The sequence below is a fragment of the Pteropus alecto genome, unplaced genomic scaffold (genome assembly GCF_000325575.1).
Source record: "Pteropus alecto unplaced genomic scaffold, ASM32557v1 scaffold131, whole genome shotgun sequence".
Classification (NCBI taxonomy): Eukaryota; Metazoa; Chordata; class Mammalia; order Chiroptera; family Pteropodidae; genus Pteropus; species Pteropus alecto.
In genome coordinates this window covers 24,879,664-24,903,530 of record NW_006434709.1, presented here as the reverse complement: position 1 = coordinate 24,903,530, position 23,867 = coordinate 24,879,664, and the positions used below count along the sequence as shown (strand labels likewise).

Genomic DNA, 23,867 nt, shown 5'->3' with positions numbered 1-23,867 from the left:
GTGTGTTATTCCAGCCTGATAAATGGCCAGGCATATCTTCACTTTCCTCATTAGTCACTTGAGATGCCTGTCTCCATTATATGTCAGAGTGTAAAGAACAGTCTTTTAATTAAACTGATCGCATTATACTTTTCAGAATGGAGTTTATTTGCTGGTTTATCTTTTGGTTTGTTTATTATGCATCTATTCCTCCACAAAAGATGTCCAATTTGAGCAAATATACTTGTTTTGAAGAATTATTTGTACCTTACCCACCAATGAAGTTAATTTAGTACTCATTAAATGTTAATAAAAATCACTTAGCTTGCTTATTAAGTGGCTTACTTATTAGTTCTAGAAAACCTATATACTCTATTTTTTTAAAAATAAACATCCTGCTAAACCTGATAACAGTTTTCTCAGCACTGCTAACTTCTGAGAGTGGTGAAAGAGCAGGCTCTCGAGCTACATTGCCCGAGTTCAAATCTCAGCTCTCCATTAATTAGAGCAAGTTACTGAAACTTCACTACTTCTATTTCTTATTTTAAAAAATAGGAACAATAATGTGAGAGTTAAATGAGTCAACGAATGTAAATCGCTTAGATCAGGGTCTGGTACAAAGTAAGTATGAATAAATGTTAGCTATTTATTAGCAAAAAAGTGTCATGGTTTAAATCAACTCATCTCTAAAATATCTTTTTAGTCTCATATCTTCCTCATTAATTTGATTTATCCAATAAATATTTACTGAGTGTCTACTAGGTGCCAAGCAATGTATCAGGCACTGAGAACCTTATGGTAAAGAAGATAGATATGAAGTTTGCCCTTATAGAAATTATCATCTAGTGAAGATTTCAATACCACCACATTCTTACCAACAGTTTTTTCCATTTCTTCCACCAAAAACATGCCCTCATTACTAAGGAAAAAACACCAACTTTCTCAAAGAATCACTATTATCAGACAGTGAGTTCCTTTACAACAAGGACCATGTAATGCTAGTAACTAGTAAGGGTCTTAACAACATAACAGTCAATAAATATTTGTGGCATTTCCCTAACTGTGTCTGTAATTTAATTTATATTTTTCAACGCTGCGTTTTTCTATTGAGGTCCTATTATTGTTTAACTATTTCTCTCTTCAATTGTCAGTTTGTTTCATATATTTTTGGGCTTTGTTCTTAAGTGTAAGTATTATTTCCCATTCTTTTTTCAACATACGAATTTACATTGAGGGCTTTTTTTTCCCCTAAAGATTCTACATATAAGTGATACCATGCTGTATCTGTCTTTCTCTGTTTATTTCACTTAGCATAATACCCTCACTGTCTATCCATGTTGTCATAAATGGAGGATTTCCTTCTTTCTTGTGGCTGAGTAGTATTCCATTGAATAATTATACACCACATCTTCTTTATCCATTCCTCTGTTGACAGACACATTGTTTCCGTATGTTGGTTATCGTGAACAATGCTGCAATGAATATGGGAATGCACATATCTCTTCGATAACCTATTTTCATATCCTTTGGATATCTACCCAGAAGTGGGAATGCTAGATCATATGGTAGTTCTTTTTAAATTTTTGAAATTTAAAGAGCCATTTAAATTCCATACTGTTTTCCATAGTGGCTGCATTATGGAAATTTACATTCCTGCCGACGGTATACAAGATCTTCTCTTCTTCATATCCTGGCTAACACTTATTACCTCTTGGCTTTCTTATGAAAAAAACTAAGAAAGTTCTGCACAACAAAGGAAACCATCAACAAAATGAAAAAGCAACCTATGAAATGAGAGAAAATATTTGCAAATCATATATCTAATAAGAGGTTAATATCCAAAATATATAAAGAACTCATCCAGGTCAATAGCAAAAAACAAATAACCGGATTACAAAAATGGGCAGAGGCACAGAACAGACATTCTTCCAAAGAAGATATACAAATGGTCAACATGAAAAGGAGCTGGGCATCACTAATCATCAGGGAAGGGCATATCAAAACCACAAGCAGATATCACTTCACACGTGTCAGAATGACCATCAACAAAAAGATAAGTGATAACACGTAGGGGCTAATATTTTGTTCTGAAAACCGCTGGGACTACAATGTCATTTCTAACACACCAAGAAAATATATGCTTTGTTAGAAGTAACAATGTTAAAAGGATACTGGACGTTCTTCTATACTGGTATGTTATGGAAATGCAATACAAATTAAATATGTGTTAGTAGCATTTCAACTAAAATATCAGGAGTCATTAGTTTGCATTACACATTTGGAATTAAGAAGACTTTATGCAGAAGAATGAGATTATGGAGTGAAATATCTGGGTACTTACTGCTTTTCTCTTTTCTATGAAAGTACTTCTACCTCTCATTAAACATGTCATAGTACTTGTTTTTATTTTTAACCCACTTTATGAGTAAGGTTGAAGATAAATTATGAATATATGCTTGTTATCCTCTGAGACTTTGGGGAAAAGGTAACATGGATGCGTAATTAACGTATCTGGACAGGAAATTCACTAATAAGTTTTTAAAATAGAGACAAGTTTATCTGCCTTGTCTAATGCCCTTACCACTAATTTCCTCATAACTTTAATTTCTGATGAAAAATCTTTAATAGGTGAAAATTCATGACATATTGCTTTCAGGTGATGTTCTAATGATAGTTCTTTAATAGTAACAGAGCTAATGGGCATAATAAAAAAAATAGATGATTTCTAACTTTAATTAAGCACGTAACACTGTGTAATGGTCCTGTCACTGGTAACCAGTCAGTTCCTTCTTCTAATCCCCAAAATGGCTCTTAAAATAAATAGATGTTTCCATCATTCTTCAGATATCCTACTTACCAACCTCTGCTTCACTCTCAGCTAAGGACCTAGCCTCCTCCATTTGAGAAAATGGAGGCCCTGTTGTAAAGATTTTTTACAATTCTCTTTAATCTTAATGCTAATCTGTATTTGAGCTCAACCTTGGATCTTTAGAAAGATATGATCCCAAAGAGATACTCTTTATTTCAGAAGAGGTACCTCCTGATCCTATTAACTTCAAAGCCCTGTCAGAATCTTGCTCCATCATTTCTATTCTCTCTGATAGCTTTATTCTCTCCACTACCACTCACTTTTGCCTTTCAGCCTACAAATATGCTCAAATTTACTTCAATGTAAAAAATTTCCCTTAACCTTGCTTCTCCCATATTAAACTGGTCCCTCTACTGCTTTTCATAGCCAAATTTCTTCAAAAAATAGTCTGCACTTTGTTTCCTCTTCCTTACTTCCATTAATTCCTCAACACACTCCAACCTATTTTTCATCCAATGACTGCTGAAATTACTCTTGGTCCATGTCATTTTAAAACCCAGATCAAAAGCCTTTTTATCAATTCTCATTCTACTTGACATTTTGGCAGCATTTGACACCAGTGTCCCCTTCTTTCTTTCAGACACACTCTACTACAACTACTACCAAACACTAATGATTTTCAAATCCATGACTCCAGTCGAGACCCCTAGATCATATTGACGACTATTTATCTACACAATCTCTAAACACTTCATAATCAAAATGTCTCAAATGAATGGAAATGCATTCTCTTTCTTCATTCTACCTCCTAAATAACTCTCAAATATACTACAACTACCTTGGTTCAAATCCTTATAATAACCCTCAAACTGCTTCCTAAGGCAGAACACTGTCTGTGGCTCCAGTAGCCATTCTTTCCTACTTTTCAGACATGTAGCTGCCTAGCTAAAGACCACATTTCCCAGCCTCTCTTGTGTTTGTGTTGCCATGTAAGTAAGCTAACGGCAACAGAAAATGAGCAGCACTGATGTGTAACTTCCAACCTCACTTCCTTAAAAGAAAGTTGCTGGCCTTAAAATACCTCTCTCTTCCAGCAAGCTAACTTCTGATTGGAGACTATTTCATCAAGTAACATAGCCACGTCTTAACAATTAAAAATGAAGGCCCTGCTTCAAATGCCACATCTTTAATAGAGTTAATCTTAAGTTTCTTATAAACTAAAGAGTAGGGGACTCAGAAAAAAGAAAAAAACTTTGTCTTGTGATATTAGAATGTAATTAGACCACACAAAATCTATAAATATGTTTAACTGAGAAAGTATTTTTTTTATTCATTGTATTTTGGTGTAGTCTGATCACAGTCAGTCAATATATCCTTCAAATTTTATCTTAATGGCACTTCTAAAAAGTCTACTGATGATTCAAAACAGGTGACCACACTACAGCAGCAAGTGGACTGGTTTTCTAAGAATTGTTTTTCAATTTTAGGAGGAAAGGAGGAAGAAAAGAGAGAGACAACCGTATGCAGAGACCATATGTGCGATCCATAAAGCCTAAAATATTTTATGACCTAGCCTTTCTACAGAACAAGTGGCCCACGCTTAAAAAAAAAACTGTTGGGTGGATTTCTGCTTATATCGAAGCTAATCCTGTTTTACCAATAAATTCACACTCTAAGCCTGTAGTGGAAGAAGCTATCAGAATGGCACTATCATCTCTCTGTAACTCCATTTAGACACCAACAGAGTTATCTGCTTATGGTAGTAGGATGAAAAAGAGAAAAGGGGTTTTAACAGAGGCTAAACAAGACTGTGCAGTTAGAAAGATATGGGTTTTGCAAGGGTTGGGGGGATCTCAGGGATAGAATAATGCTAAAGCTGACAAAAAAAATATAGAGCAGTACTAAGGGCTTCACAATAAACTGCTCAAGTTGGAAGGTAACTATTAAGATAAATATGACAGCTAGGTCTATTGAGAAAAGTGAGATTCAAGAGAAATGAAGTGACTTGCCCAAGTTCACAGAGCAAAAGAGTGGGACAAAAAGAACTGAACTATAACCACCCAAATCTCAAGTTTACTTCTTTCCATGGCCCACAGTGCCCCCTCACCACAAGACTGTTAACTTGGAAATATACCACTATCAATCTGTGACAAGTTGGCTCAACTGAGCCCAGAAGGAACAAAGTCTCTTCAGGAGTTCTCCTCCTTCCCCCAATTACTAGTTATTCTTTCAGGAAAGAAACAATAAGGTGTCTACAGGTCTCAAAGAGGTGTAGGAAAGAGTAGACACCAGTTCTATTTCCCAGAAGATATCGGGAACAATGAGGGAATGTTAACCAAACATCATTAAAATAAGCCTTAAAAATATCCAGTGGCGTACGGCAATAAGAAACATTTAAATTTCAATTAACTTACCTGGTTCCAATTTTATTACTTTAATTGCTGCCAATTCACCAGTGTTAACATTCCGTGCCTAATAAAAAGAAGAAAAGATAATTGTGAAAAAAACCTTCATTAAAAACTTTATAAAATCTCATTTAGCTGTTTATTTTCAATTATACAAAAATATTTTTTAAGGCAAGAACTACAAAAGTGATTTATATTTAGAAAAGAAACTATATTCTTTACAATGAATTTAATCATTAATGCATATATAAATTTAATAATAATGATAATAATAATAGCTAATATACACAGAGGCCTTACTTGGTATGTGCCAGGCAGTATGCTAAGTGATTTTAACATTAAGTCATTTAATTTTCAAAACAATCTTATGGGATAGGTACTTATATTTGTCCCATGTTGCAGATGAGGCAATGGAAACAGATGTTAAAGACTTGCTAAGGCCATACGGCTGGTAAACAATGTGCTGGGATTCCAACCTAGACAGTCTGACTCCAGAGTCTGAGCTTTAAAACATTAAATTCTACTGCCATTCACTCAAAGCCCGGTGATAAAAATTTTAATTTATTAACTAACCTTAAACTTGTTAATTAAAATATCTTAGAATAGGAAAAGCTAACTCAACTATAAAACCATGAAAACAGCCCCTCTGCATCTGTTTAAATGCACCTGAAGGTACAATCAAATCAGTACAGTTCAATACTAACCAAATATATTTTTATAAGCTACATATTAAAAATAAAGATTATTTTAAAAATCCATATTAGATTCCTTTTACAACTATAATTATGTGTAAGTAGGCAGAAACTGTCTTCTCAATTTGTATAAAAATAGCAGTAGTTCTTTATGAATTCAAAATGTTTTATAACTGGATGAGAACACTGAAAATAATATTTTAAGCTGTTATAACTATTATATAATATTTAAACTATTAACAGAAACTTAACACATTAATTTTCATATCAACTAATGAAGACCAGTACATACTCCTCTGATCACAGAAAGAATCATTCAGGTGACCAGAATTATTCTTAGTTGCAACAGTCTCTTATTAATGAATTAGTGGCAATCAGTGAGTCACCTACAAGGGATGGTAATAGGATTAACAGTGGAATCCTTCTAATAATACAAGGGCATTAAAAATACCAGCCAAGAATCTAGGAAGGTAGATACTGGACACAGCCATTGATGAAATGTGAAATTTAACCTTTTAACTCAAAAAAGAACAAGAGTACTAAAAGATTTCCCCACACAAATAATAAAAAAATTAAAATGAAATCTGCAGGGAAAATTCATTCCTTCAGAAAAAAAATTCCCATAACTAATAAACACTTATGATGCCAATTTATGACAGGCAGTACAAAACAGATTTGAACAATTATTTCAAATTAAATTTAATTTCCAGTAAATGAGATAGATATATCAAATAGATAGTGCTAGGTAAATACTTATTCCCTTTCAAGATGAGAAGATACACATAAATCTTCTATCTATATATAAAATGAAATAGAAATAAAATCAGAATATCATTCTGGAAGCATTGTGTCAAGCGGACCGAGTATACCTATAAAATATTCAAGTATATCACATGTCAGTCGTAAATCTTCTCGAACACTACGATAACTACTTGCCTTTCCTCACACTTTGATATCTCTTCTCTGTTAGGCTCCTCCTTGTTATTGATATGCTGTCTTTCAACCCACATCTTTTTTAGCACTTCTTCAAATAAATTAAGACAAGCTGCAACTCTCTCCAATTCTTAATTCGTCATTTTAAATATCTTACCACCATGGTTTGGTTTTGTTTACTGAAAAGAGATTCAGTGTATGAGTGATTCTATTATGAAACAGCAGAGAAATGTAAACCCATATAAAGCTAGGATGATTATTTTTATAGGTGAAATTTTGTTCCCAACTGACCACAAGAGGGGGCACTCTCTACTGACAACACAAGTTACCAAAGTATCCAAAATGGCTGCTGCAGACAATACACTCCTCTAAAAATCAATAGCTAACACCAGCACATATTTAACAAAAACACCGTGACAGCAGTATTGATAGTAGTTTACTAAAGTCAAAATTTACTAGAGGCTTGACTTCTGAATAGTTTTTCAAAATTTAAGTCAGTCCAGTATTTCCAAAGGGTAAGTTTTAAATTATGGTTCTTCAGAGACAAAAAAACAAGACAGCTAAAATGGTTATTGCTATTTTTGCCTTCTAAAATATTTTCCAATATGTAACTTACTTGACAGAATTAAGGTAATTCATAAAAAGGGAAGAAAAAATCCTCAAGAAACAAATTTCTAAATCTTCCACATCGAAATCCATGTTTACTAATTAAAAGTCTTAAAAAGCACTATAATTCATCAAGAATCCTTGTCTTCCAGCTAAAATAAATTTGCTGTCTCCAGATTTACAATGGTCAAGGTTACACAGTGAGGTAAATTTTAAAATATTATTTCTAATACTGTGTGACTGCTATTCTTTTTTTTTTAATCACCTAGATGATTTATTAGGGAAAAAATGACAGCAGGGTAAATACTGTAAAATATCACCAATGTATAAAGTTAAAAAATTCTAATTCAGTATCAGGAATGTAAAATTTTCAGCCTTGCTCAGGGCAGAAAGCTGAAGATAAGTATTCTAAGCATCTGGACCTCTTTTGCCACATCACTGATATGACCACCATTCTTCACGCACTCCGAAAACGATGTTAGTTCATATTGCTCTTGAGTTTAAAACTCTTCAGGAATACACACCAATGCTTTAAAGACAAAAATTCAAATTCTCTGTCAAAGAATTTAAATTTTTCACTAAATATGGCACTTTTCATAAAAGCTTTATCAGGTTATTAATTCACATACCATAAAGTTCACCCTTTTAATACGTACAATTCAGTACCTTTTCGTATTGTCACAGAGTTACGTAACTATCATTAGTATCTAATTTTGGAACACTTTCATCACCCCAGAAAGAAACCCCAGACCTATTAGCAGTCATTCCCTAATCTTCCCTCTCTCAGTCTCTGACAACTACTGGTTTGCTTTCTGTCTCTGGGTTTGACTACTCTGGATATTTCATATGAACAGGATCATATGAAATGTGGTCCTTCATGCTGCCTTTTTCCACCACGCATAACATTTTCAGGTTTGTCCATGCTGTACCATGTTTCAATACCTTATTCCTTGTGTTGCCAAATAATATTCCATTGTGTGGAAATACCACATTTTGTTTATCCATTTATCAGTTGAAGGATAACTGGGTTGTTTCCACTTCGGGGCTATTACAAACAATGCTTGTCTGAATACTAGTGTATAAAGTTTTGTGTGGACTTATGTTTTCAATTCTCTTGAGTACAGACCTAAGAGTGGAACTGCTGAATTATATGGTAGCTCTGTTTAGCTTTTTGAAGAACTGTTGAGCTGTTTTCCAAAGTGGCTGCACCATTTTATGTTATCAACAGCAATGTATGAGGGTTTCAATTTCTCCACATCCTTGCCAAAATTTGTTATTATCTGTCATTCTTATTTTAACTATCCTAGTGGGTATGAAGTGGTATCTCATTGTGGTTGGACTTGCAATTCACTAATGAGTAGTGATGTTGAGCCTCTTTTCACATGCTTGTTGGTTGTTTGAATATTTTCCTTGGAGAAATGTCTATTCAATTCTTTGCCTGTTTTTAATTGTATTTGTTGTCTTCTTATCATTGACTTTTAAGAGTTCTTTATAGATCCTGATATGTCGCTTATGAGCTTCATTATTTGCAAATAGTTTATACCATTCTGTGGGTTGTCTTCATTTTCTTGATGGTGTTTTTTGAAGCACGAAAGTTTTTAATTTTGATGAAATCCAACTTATCTTTTTTTTGTTGTTGCTGTTTGTGCTTCTGGTACTGTGGTTAGAAAACACTGCCTAACTCAAGGTCAGAAAGATTCTTTTCCCTATGTTTTCCTCTAAGAGTTTTATAGTTTCAGCTCTTCCATTTGAATCTATGATCCATTTTTAGTGAATTTTTGTATGTGTCAGGTAGAGCTTCAATTTCATTTTTTTGTATATGGATGTCATGTTCTGAACTATTATAAAACCCTTTACACTTTAGCTTCTGTCTACCCTTCCAGTCATTCCCTAATTGGCACTTTATGCTCTAGCCAAACTAAAAAAGTTGCCATTCTCCGATGCCATCAACACTTTTGCCCTTTGGCACATACTTACTAGATATATGCTTGTCCAACTCCCTCCCCTGATCTAACTCCTAGACAGCCTTTAAGCTCAGCTTTTGATATTATCACTTTCCATAAGCCTTTTCCTTACCCCTGTTATGGCCTAGGCATCCCACCCCAGAAATACACACTCACATATAGATCTTGGGTAATCTTTCTCGAATGGGGTTGAGGGCTGGTGAAGAAAATCCTGCAGAACTGATCTCGGTTTAGAGGGGCTCCTGGAAACTACTATGTTTCAAAGCTGTCCCAGAATTCAGTTTGGTTCAGTTGGCCTTTTGAAGCAATTCTTACTAGAACTAGTTTGGGAAAGGATGTTTCTGAGAGGATTTCATACTGAATGATGAGTTATCTCCACCTATCAGAAAAATATTCCTTGAGTGAGAGTAAAGAAGCAATGATCAAGACACAGACACGCGCACACGCACACACACACACACACACAATGTGCTAGGTGCTATATAAAGAGAGTCAGAGACAGTCATTATCAACTAAAAAATCTGACTATTTATTATGTACCAAGCACCCCTGTGTATTCGAGCTTACTCTTTAGACGGAGTTGTCCAAGATGAATGTAAAGAAAGGTTCTAAAATGGGAGTGAAGAAATAACAAAGTTTAACACTGACTCCACCAGTAACAAGCAATGGCATCTGATCAACTAATTTCCCTATGTTTTCTCCTCAACTCCCTCCCTCCAATTTAAAAACAAGAAAAAAGGAGAGACTATTTCTAAGGCTCCAACTCTAAAAGTCAATGTTTACATCAAACAATTTAAGTCTAAATTAAAAGATTCTAAATCCTGAACCAGCTGGCCAGTTATATAAGAATCATACAAGGAGTTTAAAAACAAAACAACAAAAAACACCACCACTGATTTTGAACAACAGATTTAGGACGAGATGCAGAAATCTGTATTTAAAGCTACTGAAGTGCTTCTGATGATCAGCCAGGTTTGGGAGCCTGGTCTAAGGCATTGTGCCATTTGAGTTTTACAAAGTATAAATACCAACTTCTAAGTCTGAAAGGGGTGTTACAGAAATGGCTTTAAGGAGATACCATTTAAGCATAGGTTTGAGAGATGGGCTGGATTACAACATACACATAAGAGGGACAGGAAAGAGAGCATAGAAAGAAAAGCATGAGCAAAGGCACAAGGAGAGAAAACAGGCTATTCTGAGTATACTGGGCGGGCCAAACCTCAGGGTGCCTCCCATATAAATACTCCCTTTCAGAGGGAAATGGCTAACCCACAGCCACTGCTGAAGAAATAATTTTGTTTGCTTTTCCACAGATACTTGGCCTAGGTATGAACCAACCACAAGGTCAACCAACTCATAGGGAGATTGACAGCCAGGGTGACAAACACCCCTAGTTTGCCCAGGACACTCCCAGTTTCTGCTCAGTGTCCGAGCAGATTAACTGTGGCTACACTTTTACTCTCAAAATTACAATTAAAATTTTATTTAATTTGGTAAGTTCAATGATAAATTATAAGGTTAGTCTACCAACAAACCCTAAGTTGACATGAAAAAAGGAAATAGGCCTATCAGATTCTCAAAAATAGAGGTCAGCAAACATACCTGTTTTTATAAAAGAGGTTTTTTTTGGAACATAGCTATGTTAATTTAAGTACTGTCTACAGTACAATAACAGAGTTGAACAGTTGAGACGGAGACCAAATGGCCCACAAAACTTGAAGTATTTACCACCTGGCCCTTTACTAGAACAACTGACCCTGTCCAACAGAACTTCCTGCATTATGGAAATGTTCTTTATTTGCACTGTTCAGTACAGACAGCTATCGATCAACTGAAACGTGGCTAGTACAACTAAAGAACTAAACTGTATTTGATTATTTGTGTATGCAATAAAATATTTAAATTTGGGGGTTTTAAATTTTTTTTAATTGAGATATAATTGACATATAACTCTGAGTTAGTTTAGGTTATGATTTGATATATGTATATATTATGAAATGATTAGCACAAAAAGTTTAGTCAATATCCATCACATATCAAAAAAAGTTAAGAATTTTTTCTTATGATGAGAATTTTTAAGATCTACTTACTCTCATAGCATCTTTCAAATATATAATATGGTATTGTTAATATGTTGTACATTATATCCCTGGGACTTATTTAGCTTATAACTAGAGAAAAATCATCTTTAGTTCTCATAGTCTGAACATACGTATATAGATTTGTGTAACCACAACCACCATCTAAAAATAGAAAAGTCCAATCACTGCAAAAACTCCCTTGAAAGTTATATTCTTTCCTCACTCCACCTGGCAACCACTAACTTCCTCTTTGCCACTACAGTTCTGTCTTTTCAAGAATTTCATATAAATTAAATCATTCATTATGTAATTTTTTTTGAGACTGTCTTCTTTTACCAAGTTGGTGCATGCATTAGTTTGTTCTTTTTTATTGTTGAGAAGTAGTCCACTGTATGAATATACCACAGTTTCTCCATTACCAGTGGAAGGACATATTGGCTGTTTCCAGTTTTTGGCGAATATGAATACAGCTGCTAAAAACACCTGTGCACGAGTTACAAAAATGCCTGGGAGTGGAACTGGGTCATCTGGTAGGTATACATTTAACTTTAAAGGAAGTGTCAAACTCTTTCTAGAGTGCCTGAACCTTGTTCATTTCCAGCAGCAATGTATGAGAGTTCCAATTCATCTACATCCTTGCCAGTTGTTGGTATTGTACTTTTAAGTCAGCCATCCTAACAGCTGTGTCATGGAATTTCATGGTGGTTTTAGTTTGCATTTCTCTAATAGCTAATGATTATTCATGTGCTTATTTGCCACTGTTTGGTGAAGTATCTTCTAGTCTTTTGTCCATGTTTTAACTGGGATGTTTACTGTCTTACTGTTGAGTTTTGTGAATTCTTTATATATTCTAGATACAAATTCTTTGTCAGATATATGCAAATATTTTCTCCCAGTCTATAGCTTGTCTTTTCATTCCCTTAACAGTGTCTTTCAGAGAATGTTATGGACTAAACTGTGTACCCTCCAAATCTGTATGTTGAAATTCTAACCCTCAGTACCTTAGAATGTGACTCTATTTAGAGACAGGTCATTTAAAAACGTAGTTAAGGTTAAATGAAGCTATATGTGCGGGCCTTAATCCAATGGGACTACTGCTCTTATTAGAAAAGGAAGGGACATCAGAGATGTGCAAGCACAGAGAAAAGGCCATATGAGAACACAGCAAGAAAGTGGTCACTTGCAATCCAAGGAGAGAAGCCTCAGGAGAAAACAACCCTACCAACACCTGGACCTGAGACTGCCAGCCTCCAGAACTGCGAGAAAATAAGATTTCCATTGTTTAAGTCACCTAGTCTGTGGTATTTTATTATGGCTACCATGGCAAATGAATACATAGAACAAGTTTTTACTTTTGACAAAGCCCAATTTATCAAGTGGTTTCTTTTATAAATTGTGCTTTTGGTGTCTAAAACCTTTTTGCTTAGCCCCAAGTATAGAGATTTTCTCTTATGTTTTCTTCTAAAAAGAATATTTTATGTTTATGTTTATATTTATATTCATGATACATGTGAGTTAACTTTTTAAGGTGAGAAGAGGATTTAAGTTGAGGGTTTTTTTGGGAGGGTGGGGGGAGGGCATATATGTTTCTAACTGTTCCAATACTATTTGTTCAAAAGACTATCCTAATCCTTATTCCACTGAATTATCTTTCACCTTTGTTAAGAATCAACTGGCTATATTTGTGTGGGCCTATTTCTGGATTCTAAGTGATCAACAGATCTTGTGATTAGCCCTTATTAATACCACACACAGCCTTGATTACTGTAACTTTACAGTAAGTCCTGAAAAATCAGATATTGTGATTCCTCTGACACTTTCTTTTTTGAAGTTGCTTTAGCTATTCTAGGTCCTTTGCCTTTCCATATAAATTTTAGAATCAGCTTGTCTATGTTTATGAAAAAAAAAAATCCTGCTGGGATTCTGATTGGAATTGCATTAAATCTATAGATTAACTTGAGGAGAACCGACATCTTTGCTATGTAGAGTCTTCTAGTACATGAACACTACTTTCTATTTACGTTATCTTTGATATCTTTCATCAGTTTTATAGTTATCAGCATACAGATTCTATATATTATTTTGATTTTGCTTTCAATAGCAATATGTGGCTAGTGACAACTGTATTAGACATTATAGCTCAAAAAAAAGTCTGAACTTGGAAATACTGAGAAATAGTATCACCATGCAATGTAACCCAGTGAGAAAATGTCATAAAATTGTGCCAGTGTCTCAGCAAGCAGAACCTTGAGCAAAGTGAAGTTTTGAGGAAACAAAAGATACAATGAGAAGATAGTCAAAAAAGATCAGAGAACGGAACAAATGCACAGAGAAAAACAATAAGAGGCTATGAGAAAGGAATAAATCTCAAAATCTGCCTTGAGTTCCTGATAACTTTCCAGTTCCGTATCACATGTATCTTTACAATAGCCTCTCTTTTCTTGTATTAACTTGAATGGCTGTTTCTTGAAACCAAATGATTAAAGATCTAAATTTCTAGGACAATATGATGCTAATTAAAAAAAAAAAAAAGATTGAGACTATCATACTAACTTTTTAAAAAATGCACTAATGATTGAATATAGATGTGGAAAATAGTCTGTGATAAAAGACAACATCAGTTAAGTTATATTTCAAAGTTTAATTTTTAAGTTGTTTCAAATTCAAATTGGATTTGTTCTTAATAACACTTTCAAGTAGTAATGGGTAGCCTATAAATGTCAATTTAGTTAATAATATGGATAAAATTTTACAGTGGCATCGAGTTTGGGAAAGGATACGGAACCAAGCAACCAAATGCCAACTTCTCACTATAGAAGCAGCAGCATCTTTAATCCAATAGTGCTCAAACCCATGTGTGTGTGTGTGTGTGTGTGTGTGTGTGTGTGTGTGTGTAAACTCCAGTGTGTATATAAATCACCTGAGGTTTTGCTTTTGGAAGTATATTACCCTAGATAAGAAAGTCCCTCCTTTATAAATATCTAGATATGGTAGACAAGATGCAACAAATACTCTTAAATGCACTGCTGAACTCACAAGTAAAGAAATCCACAGGAGGCAAAAACAGAGGCGTAATTAGCTCAAAAAAAAAAAAAATCTATTGAATACATTTACTGAATGAAATCAAAGAAGTAAGCAAGAGCTAAAGCCATGATATGATCTTAGCTGAAACTTGGGATCTAGAGACCTGAATTTTGATTTTTATCAGATGTGGTGAAAGTTGTAATTGAGACTACTGTAAAAAACCAGCAATATCCTTGGAAAGCCACACCCCTCAGGGAAGGTAGGTGTAGGTGTGTGTGTCCACTGACAGCGAAGAGAAAAACAACTGTTTGAATCAGGCCTTCACTAGAATGAGGTCCTCTGAAAAATCACAATTACAAACCTATTCTAAGTTGAGTATAAATGTACACTTCTTGGCCTCATGTCAAGAAATGAATTTAAGCTGTTCTTGGATTGGTAGTAATGCAGGGCATCTGTCAGAAGGAGAAGCAAATTCTCTGTAATGAAATATACCTTCAACTCATGCCCAGGACATTACTAAATATTAGTATTAGCCAAATATGAGATAAAACAAAATTATCAGACCAAAAGGAAACAAACCACTAGAGCAGCAAAACCTATACATAACAGAATTAAATTTACAAGAAGTTCAAATTTTGGAATTAACAGATACATAATATAAAATTACAATTATGTACGCTTTAAAAATTTACAAAAATAAAAAGTTATTAAATACATGGGCTAGAAACAAAAAAAACTTAACAGGAATAAAAGAACCTAATAGAATTTCTCTAAATAAAAAATATAATCCTTGAAATTAAAAACCTAATTGGAGCAGAGTCTAAATCAGTAAACTAAATGGCTGATCGGAAACAGTAAGGAGAGACAGAGATTAAGAGACATCTTAAAATCACCTCATCTCATAAAAATCATCTCATGGAAGAGATTAGCATATATCAAATTAAAGTTTCAGAAGAAAAGGATGGAAAAAATAAAGAAGTAATATTTCAAGAAATACAGGCTGAAATTTTTCCAGAATGGATAGAAGACATAAGGTTCAGGAGACACAAGTCCCAAGGAAGATACATAAAAAAGAAATCCACATCCAGACACATCATATAAAAAGTGAAAGCACCAAAGATAAAGAGACCTTTAAGTCAAAGAAAAGTAATCAGATTATCTACAGAGAAAAAACAATTAGACCTCTCAGAGAAACAATAAAATAATAATACTTTGCTGAGAGAAAGCAAGTCAATCGAGAATTATATTCCCAGGTAAAACATCATTCAATAGTCCAAAAAAAGGATTTTTTTTTTGACAAAAACTGTGAGTTTACCACCAAAAGGCAAGCAATACTTCTTCTAAAGGTATATTTCAGGATTTTAAAAAAAGCCTCAGAAAGACTAAAATGCAAGGAGTAAAAATAAAATAAACTGGCAATCTTAGGTTGATATAAACAAACATAGATAACTGTAGAGAGCAATAATGATGTCTAATTTATGCAATTTTTTAAAAGCTAGAACAAATGTTGAACAAAACTGCATGTAAATGGAAGACGTGATTGACATTGATGGGTTGGTTCTAAGGATCCTGTATTGTTTGGGAAGTGTTTAGAGTTAGTGAGTAATTTGGGGTCTTATGCTAGATATATGTATTAAATTATTGAAAGTAATGTCTAGAATAATAAAAGTAGGATATAGCAGTGATTCTTAATTGAGGAAGATACTTCCCCCATAAGGTAGAAAAGAAGTACTTGGAAATGTGTGAGGACATTCTGGGTTGCATCAATAACTGAGATGGCATTTGGTAGTTAGGAACCAAGGATTTTAAATGTTCTATTGTGTCTGCAAAGTACCACACAAGGAAAGTTATGATCAAAATGCCAATAGCACCTACACTGTGAAATATTATATATACTTATAAAAAATAGAATTTAAACATTCAATATAAAAATTAAACAATTTAATAAAAATCACATGTGCTTTAAATCAGAGACTCATGGGGTCCACATAAACAGATTCTGAATCAAATGGCCTGCGGTGAGACCCAGGAATCTATGATTTTAATAAGGACCTAGGTGACTAAGACACAACAGCCCATCAACCACACTTGAGAAACCGCAGCCTAGTGAAGGTGAAGTGGTAGATGAAATCTTCATAGAATCTCATTACAGGGAGAGGCTCTGGAACAAGAGATAGCCAGTGCTGAGGAGAAATCTAGCAGCAGGGAGTAGGTGCTGGTAGAAGTTCACATGTACGTATCATTAAGGGTTCTCAAATCAGAAACTGCAGATTAGAAGGCATTTTTTTTTTTTGAGATTAATAACAATATAGGTAGAACACTGCTTTCTCATTACATAAAATGCTTTTAAATATGAAAACACAATAGAATGGTTCAGGACACCATCAATAAAATAGTTCAATCCACAATCCACAAATGAACCACCTATAAAGACACGGTGGAAAGGTCTGTCTTCAAAAGTCCTGGCCACACTCTGACCTATCTATGTCCTTTGAGTAAATGCCCTTTATTCACCAATTCCTAACATCTAGGATGTGACTGCCCCAGAATAGCAAATAGTATTTCTGAAATATGTTAAATATATTTTGGGAGTGGGGGGTGCAGAACAGTTCCTGGATTAAGTATTGAAAATAATACATACCATATTCTCTTCCTAGACAGTAACAATGCACAATAGCATATTAAAAGATTCTTTCAATTCTACAGTAAGGAAATCCATTTGCTTTTGTTTGACTCCACAATTCCCACCATCATTCGATTAAGAACTCCCAATTCTTTCCTCTTTATTAGGAAATTGAGGGTTCAGAAAAATATATTCACTTAAGTAAATGTGGTTTATACACTGTTATATCCTTGGTATCTAGGACAGTGTCTAGAAATAACAGGCACTCAAAAAATGTTTGATGAATGAGTAATGAAAATCACTTGCACACACTGGTAAATGTTTAAAAAGCAACTTGAGGTATGAGGGCAGAGCAAGCTTTGACTAATAGTATTTTAGCAATGTAAACACTCTCACAATGGAGGATCACAAGCTACCAACTTGACGTCCTAGAACATGGAGATGGAAAGAGATGCTCATAATCTCACTGCACAAAAAGGCTCTAGGATATTCACTAATTAAATTAAATGCAAGATATAGTTTATTTTATGCAAATACAGAATAGCACCTCACTAACCAGTATCCCTAAGCAATGCAGACTGAGTCTTCCAGATAATGTGATTAATGTTAAGTGGAAAAAATATTTTTAATTCAAAGAAATATTGTATATTTATTAAGCGTGTGGCACAAAATTTAACATTTTCTGTTAACTCAGTATTGTCAATTATCTATGAACTGACTTAAAGTCATGCTCTTAAAGGCTACTGAAGTATGTAAAGCTATTTGCCCCTTTACGAAATCATACTTGGGGCCCAAGGATGTGTAGGCTGAATTTCCTGACACTAAATGCAAATTAATACATATTTATGCATCTTTCTGGGTAGAAAGTCCAGCTTCCATCAGATATCTCAAGGGTGTCCATAACCCAAAGGTTAAGAACCACTTCTCCAAATAAACTGAACTGTTCTTGTTTAATTTGAAGTGTTTTGATTTCTCCTTCTCTCTCACCAGGTTGTCAGTGGTTACTTTTCACTGTTGGTACACTGCTTAGGGAACTAACTTACTGAGTTGGAAAAACTGATAAGTGGGCTTGTGTGAAGTTCCATTATGTAATTATTAGCACTCTGGATGGACTCTGATAAATGGGTTTGTTGGAAAATGTGTTTTAATTAAATCACTGAGGGCTCCACCTCGGAAAATGGTGAAATAAAAATAAAACCGTGAACTGACTGGTGGCAAATATTATGTCAAATAAATTGAGTATTTATTTATATAGCAAACTAGTGGTCCAGATTAATTGCATTATAAAAACAAAATATTCTACCCAATAAAATCTTTGTCTCACTAGAAGCCTTTTATTTTTCAATTGGTTTAAGATAATGTCTATCTTACAGAGGAATATATTCTTCAACAATATCAATCATGAAACCTATCTATTTTAGAATTCCATTTTTGCCTGTAATAATCAAAATCTATCCATGAAAAAAAATTATGTAGGAGCAAACTTCATTTTTTAATTTAAAATCACTTATGTTTAGATCTGGAGTGAACAAATTACTGAAATACGTGCTTGCATATGCCTCTTTCATGACACGAAATTCCAAACATTTACAAGACAAACTTAGCCTCATCAAATTATGAGTGTTACTTTTACAAAGCACTCCTAGCAATGCTATTATAAACATTTTTATGTTATTATACTATAAATTTTTCTATTATTCCGCATGTCACTAAAAAATCACCAGGTATTACAAGAGAATGACCAATATGAATACCACTTTTTTCACATCTGTCCTCTGTTCTACACCCTTCAACAGCTATCTCTCATTTGCGCCTGTTACTCCTGGGCTGCTTCTATTACATTATGGTAATCTCAGAGGATAAACTGGAGGAGGAGACAGCAGGAGGGACAACCTCTAAGGGTGAACTGTATTAGAGCAGGCCTGAAATGATGACCAGCTGAAGTAAAATAATTTAATGAAAATAGACAGAAATGTTCAAAACTCTACTTTATCCCAGGTTTTCAAGTTTGTGGTTATCCAGAGGCAAAATTAACAAGAACCACATTATATCTGCTTAATCAATTATGTTCAGGAATAAATAGCTATGTTTTCTGCTATACTTTCAATCTAGAGGTGTCTAGAGCAGTCCTCAGAGGAAGGATCATAAAGGAGCAGGACCACTCCTCTCCAAAAAAGCTGTACTTGAGCTCACTCAGGCTGTCGAGTATCAAGACAGCATACCCCCAAAAAAGTTATGAAAGAGCTTGGCCAGATGGAGAGGAAAAAGAAATGTAAAAGCAGATTATGAAAAACAGAAGACCAGTACAGAGAATAAGGCAGGAGAATGTGGTTCTGAGGCAAGACTAATCAGAGGCATGGCAGCAGCTAGAGGCCCACACTGTTGACAATAACTGTATTGATCTCCCCAGTGCTAATGAGTATCATTTTCAGGTACCACATATTGGTGGGATAGCTCGTGGTTTCCCATAACAATCTCCCACAGATCTTTAAAGACTGAAGTAAGGAAACTAGACAATAAGTTCCTATCACCGTTGGACAGTGTTAAATCTGCCTCCAAAGTCTTGAGTCTGGCCTGGAAAGGGACCTTCCTGTGGGTCAGACGGAATTTGAATCCATTAAGCTGCTGAGGTAATCATCTGTAATTATTCTCCCAGAAACAGGAAATTCACAATTCTAGTCTCCTTTAAAATCTTTTTTTTTTTTTAAATGATAAAAGCGGACATCTCACAGAAAATCACAAATGAAAGGGCACAAATTAAAAAGTAAAAGTTTCCCCTTTTACTTTTGTTTGTTCCTTAATCCCAGGGGCAAATTAGAATCCCTTTAGGAACCCTTATTCCATTAAAATAAAACAGGTAGGCAGGCAAGATGGTGCAGGTAATGCATGCAAATATAAATACATAGAAAGGCAATGTAGCACTGTGTTTATGAGTATGTTCTGTGAGTCTGAATCCTAGCTCCATTACTTATTATGGATACACACATAATACGTTTATTAGCTTGTATGACACTGGGTAAATTCTTTAATCTCCATGTATCAGATTCCTCATCTTTAAAGTGGAAATAATAAATGAGGCAAACCACCTTATTATTGTTGTGAGGATTAAATTAGTCACTACTTGGGTGGCTCCATAGTGTAGAGGTTAGCACGTCTGCTTTACACTCAGAAGGTCCTGGGTTTGCACCCCACGTGGAGCCATGGACCATACCCTGGGTGCACCTGGCCCCGGGTGCCCCCCACCAGAGTGTAGGAGGAGACACCCACCTTCAGAGATCCAGTTAAGGGGAAACAGCAACATCCATAGGTCAGGAGTGGAAGTGGGAGGCAGGGAGGAATTAAAGAGGGGAAAAAGTAAAATTAAAAAATTTAAAAACCCTATAAAAATTTTTTAAAAATTAGTCACTACTTGTAAAGTACTTAGAACAGAGCAGGCAGAGAGATACTAAGTGCTCACTAAGTATCAAATATTATTCTATTATCAATCAAACCCATGCATAATGCATAAAATGTCATTTTAAATTTACAGCAAGGAGGTAATGTTTATTTTGTTTGTTACCATTTTCTTGCTCTTAAATACGATCGATAAGAAAATATTTTCATAATCAGAGAACTTTTAATTTTTATTTTTCAATTAGAGTTGGCATTCAATATTATTTTATATTACTTTCAGGTGTACAGCTCAGTAGTTATACATTTATGTAATTTACAAAGTGAGCCTTCCCATTAGTCTAGGATCCATCTGGCACTACAGATGGTTATTACAATATTACTGACTATATAGAAAACAATCTTATTTAAAAATTTAAACTTTAATTGTATCTAAGACCAAGGACATGGGGTAGGATTTTTCTACCTTTTATTTTCCACTGTCTTAGTGAAGTGACTCTCAAAATTTGGATAAAGTGGGAAAATAATAAAAAATCTACATGAATCTCCTTAAAATGAACTACACTAGGTAGATTCAGGATAAACAGTAATTCCAATTTCTGTAAAAAAGCATTTAAAATCATGTAGGGGCTTCACAGTTAAGTGTCTAGTAAGATAACGTTTACGCAAACCAAATAATCATTATAAAGTTAAAAAAATCTTTAAAATTACCTGTTTTAGAAATGCAAATTTACATAAAGCTGCCATCTGATAGTAGAGATTAGTATAGTTAATCATACCAGTTAATTTAGAACATGCTCTGATTAAATTGGCATGGTTATATCCTAATACGACATTAGGATTTAGCTGAAGGATTAGGGCAAGGGTAGCAAAGCAAGTATGCTATCTCAATTTATGCATGACAAATACAGTACCATAATGATTGTACAATAATATCTCAGTTATTAGAAGACACTTCCTGCAAATCTGAATGAAATAGCTCCAAAAGCATAATTTTTAAGTAAAGGTTTGCTTAGTATTTGTGAAGTGCAAATAGCCAGCAACAATGAAAGAAGGCTGAGAATTAAGACTAAGATCATAACCTGATGTACTATGATTATTTGTTTCCATTCTGATTGACCAGTGAGATTTATAAACGGTTAGATATTCCACATAAAAGCTGAAACAGAAGCCAATAAAGTGGGTATGCTGGTAGGAGAGAAGGCTGGGAGGGTAAGCATCTCACATAAAAGCTGAAACAGAAGCCAATAAAGTGGGTAGGAGAGAAGGCTGGGAGGGTAAGCATCTGGAAGAGAATGCAGTGGCAAACAAAGATAAGAGGCAGTGACAGCCAGTGCTGACAGTCATAGGAAATAAGTCAGAGGGCAGTATGGTCAAAGCTTTGCTGTAGATGCAGAATATCTGAGCATTTTTGGTCATATGCTCACAAACATCCTAAAAGGGCTGAGGGCATGTCATTCCATTTCACAAATCGCAAATTTTCTTTAAAAAATATGCAAAGAGCAGTCTAAAATACAGTTGGGAGTAAAAATGCAGTTAACCAAGGAAAATTTTTCAAAGATTAATGAAGTGAATAAATTGCTGTACCGAATATCGAAACATACTAAAAAGACAATAATGAGAATTAGAAAAGTGTGTTTCTGGCACAAGAATAGATAAATAGATCAATGTAACAAATTAGAGTCCAAATTTAGAATATGATAAAGACAGCAATTTAAATTGATGAAAAGACACTTTTAGAAAAACTGTCTATTCAGCTGGGGGGAAAAAAGAGTTATACTCTTATATCATGCTATATAAATAAATTCAGATGTTTTAAGACTTAAATGTAAAAGAAAAAATTATTGAAATACCAGAATAAAAGATAGTGCATTTTGATAATCACAGAGTTAGGGCCTCTCAAAACATACTATGAACCTGGAAGTCACAGAGAAACATAGAACATATCTGACCACATACAAAGGATTCTATGTAGCAAAATAAATAAGAAAATGGGCAAAGAATGGTACTAAATAGCAATTTAGCATAAGAAATACAAATAATAAATATTATAAAAAATTATCAACCACAGTAAAAAGAATGTAAATAAAACAATAAAATACATATTTTGGTATATCAGTTTGGCAAAATTCAAATTAATGACATGAATGAATGATCTGAATAAATGGGAAAAGCATGAGAAAAATGGACATCCTCATGTATTCATGATGGGGGTATATGCTGGAACAGTAATTTTTAAAGGAACAATTTTTAGTATCACACTTTAAAAAACACATACCCTTGACCTAGTAATTTCACTTCTAACAATCTGTTCCACAAGTATTCTAAAAAATATACAAATATGTGTATACGAATATTTGCTGCAGCAATATTTATAATAAAAGTAAAAACAGTTTAATGTCCATACTTAGGAAAATTATCAAATGAAATTACAGTAAAGTCATACTGTGAAATACCTATTGAGCACTTATTTTGTGCCAGGCACTGTGCCAAAAGCTTTATGTGTAAAGCTCATTTATTCCGCAATGACACTAGGAGGTAGGCATTATTATTAAATCTATTTTATAGATTATGTAACAGGCACTCAGAGAAGTTAACGAATATGAATCCAGGCTGTCTTGATTCCAAAAAGCTATACTCTTAATCATCAAGGTTACCCATACCAGGAATATTATTTAAAACAGATTCTTTGGAAACGAATCTTCATTATGCAAACACCATACACATATTCAATTGTCCTATATAAAATTAAAGATTTAAATGTGAATTTCATTTATGCCTAGATTTCATTTTTGAGAAAAACATCAGAGAAAGCTTTAAAATATATCAGTTGCTTCACTTATCAAATATTGAGTGCCAGACGCTGTGCAAGATGTTCTTTATAATGAGCTCTTTATAATGAGCTCTTGGGGGAAGATAGTCTAATGTAGAAGAAAGACAATACAGGACTGGAAATCATGATACAGTGCTGTAAGAATAACTGGGAGAGGAGCAGGGAAAGATTCTCTGTTGATACAACTGAAATCTGATATCATATGTAAAATGTTTTTGACTAAGATTTTGTGCCTTTGAAGTACGAATACATAAAAATAACAAAGGTTTTCAACTTTCTCACTTTTCTCATTCATCATGCAAAGAATCAGAAATCCAAACATGCTATATCACAAAGGGCTCTGGAAAACACATTATCAAACAATTCTTCCCATTTGTTTAGTTTGAGAAAGAGAGAAAGGAGGGACTGAGATCTCCATTACTCTTCAAAAGGTTTTCTGATATTATATATGCTTTATTTAAAACCTGAAAATTTAGTATCTATTAGAGCTGTTTAAAAAGTTCAGGATGATAGATATTGTGCTTACTA

General features: G+C 34.1%; 1 protein-coding gene across 4 annotated transcripts in view; it reads right to left on the bottom strand.

The window, feature by feature from the left end:
* Window positions 1–23,867, bottom strand: part of MAP4K3 (mitogen-activated protein kinase kinase kinase kinase 3) — a 136,642-nt gene that overhangs the window by 82,267 nt on the left and 30,508 nt on the right. For 3 of the 4 annotated variants that reach the window (XM_006909650.2, XM_025045148.1, XM_015587550.2), the window contains exon 2: window positions 5,203–5,260. The gene's annotated coding sequence lies outside the window, so the exon portion shown is untranslated. Of the gene's footprint in view, window positions 1–5,202; window positions 5,261–23,867 lie in introns of those variants that run through there. The other variant, XM_025045147.1, reaches the window with a different exon arrangement.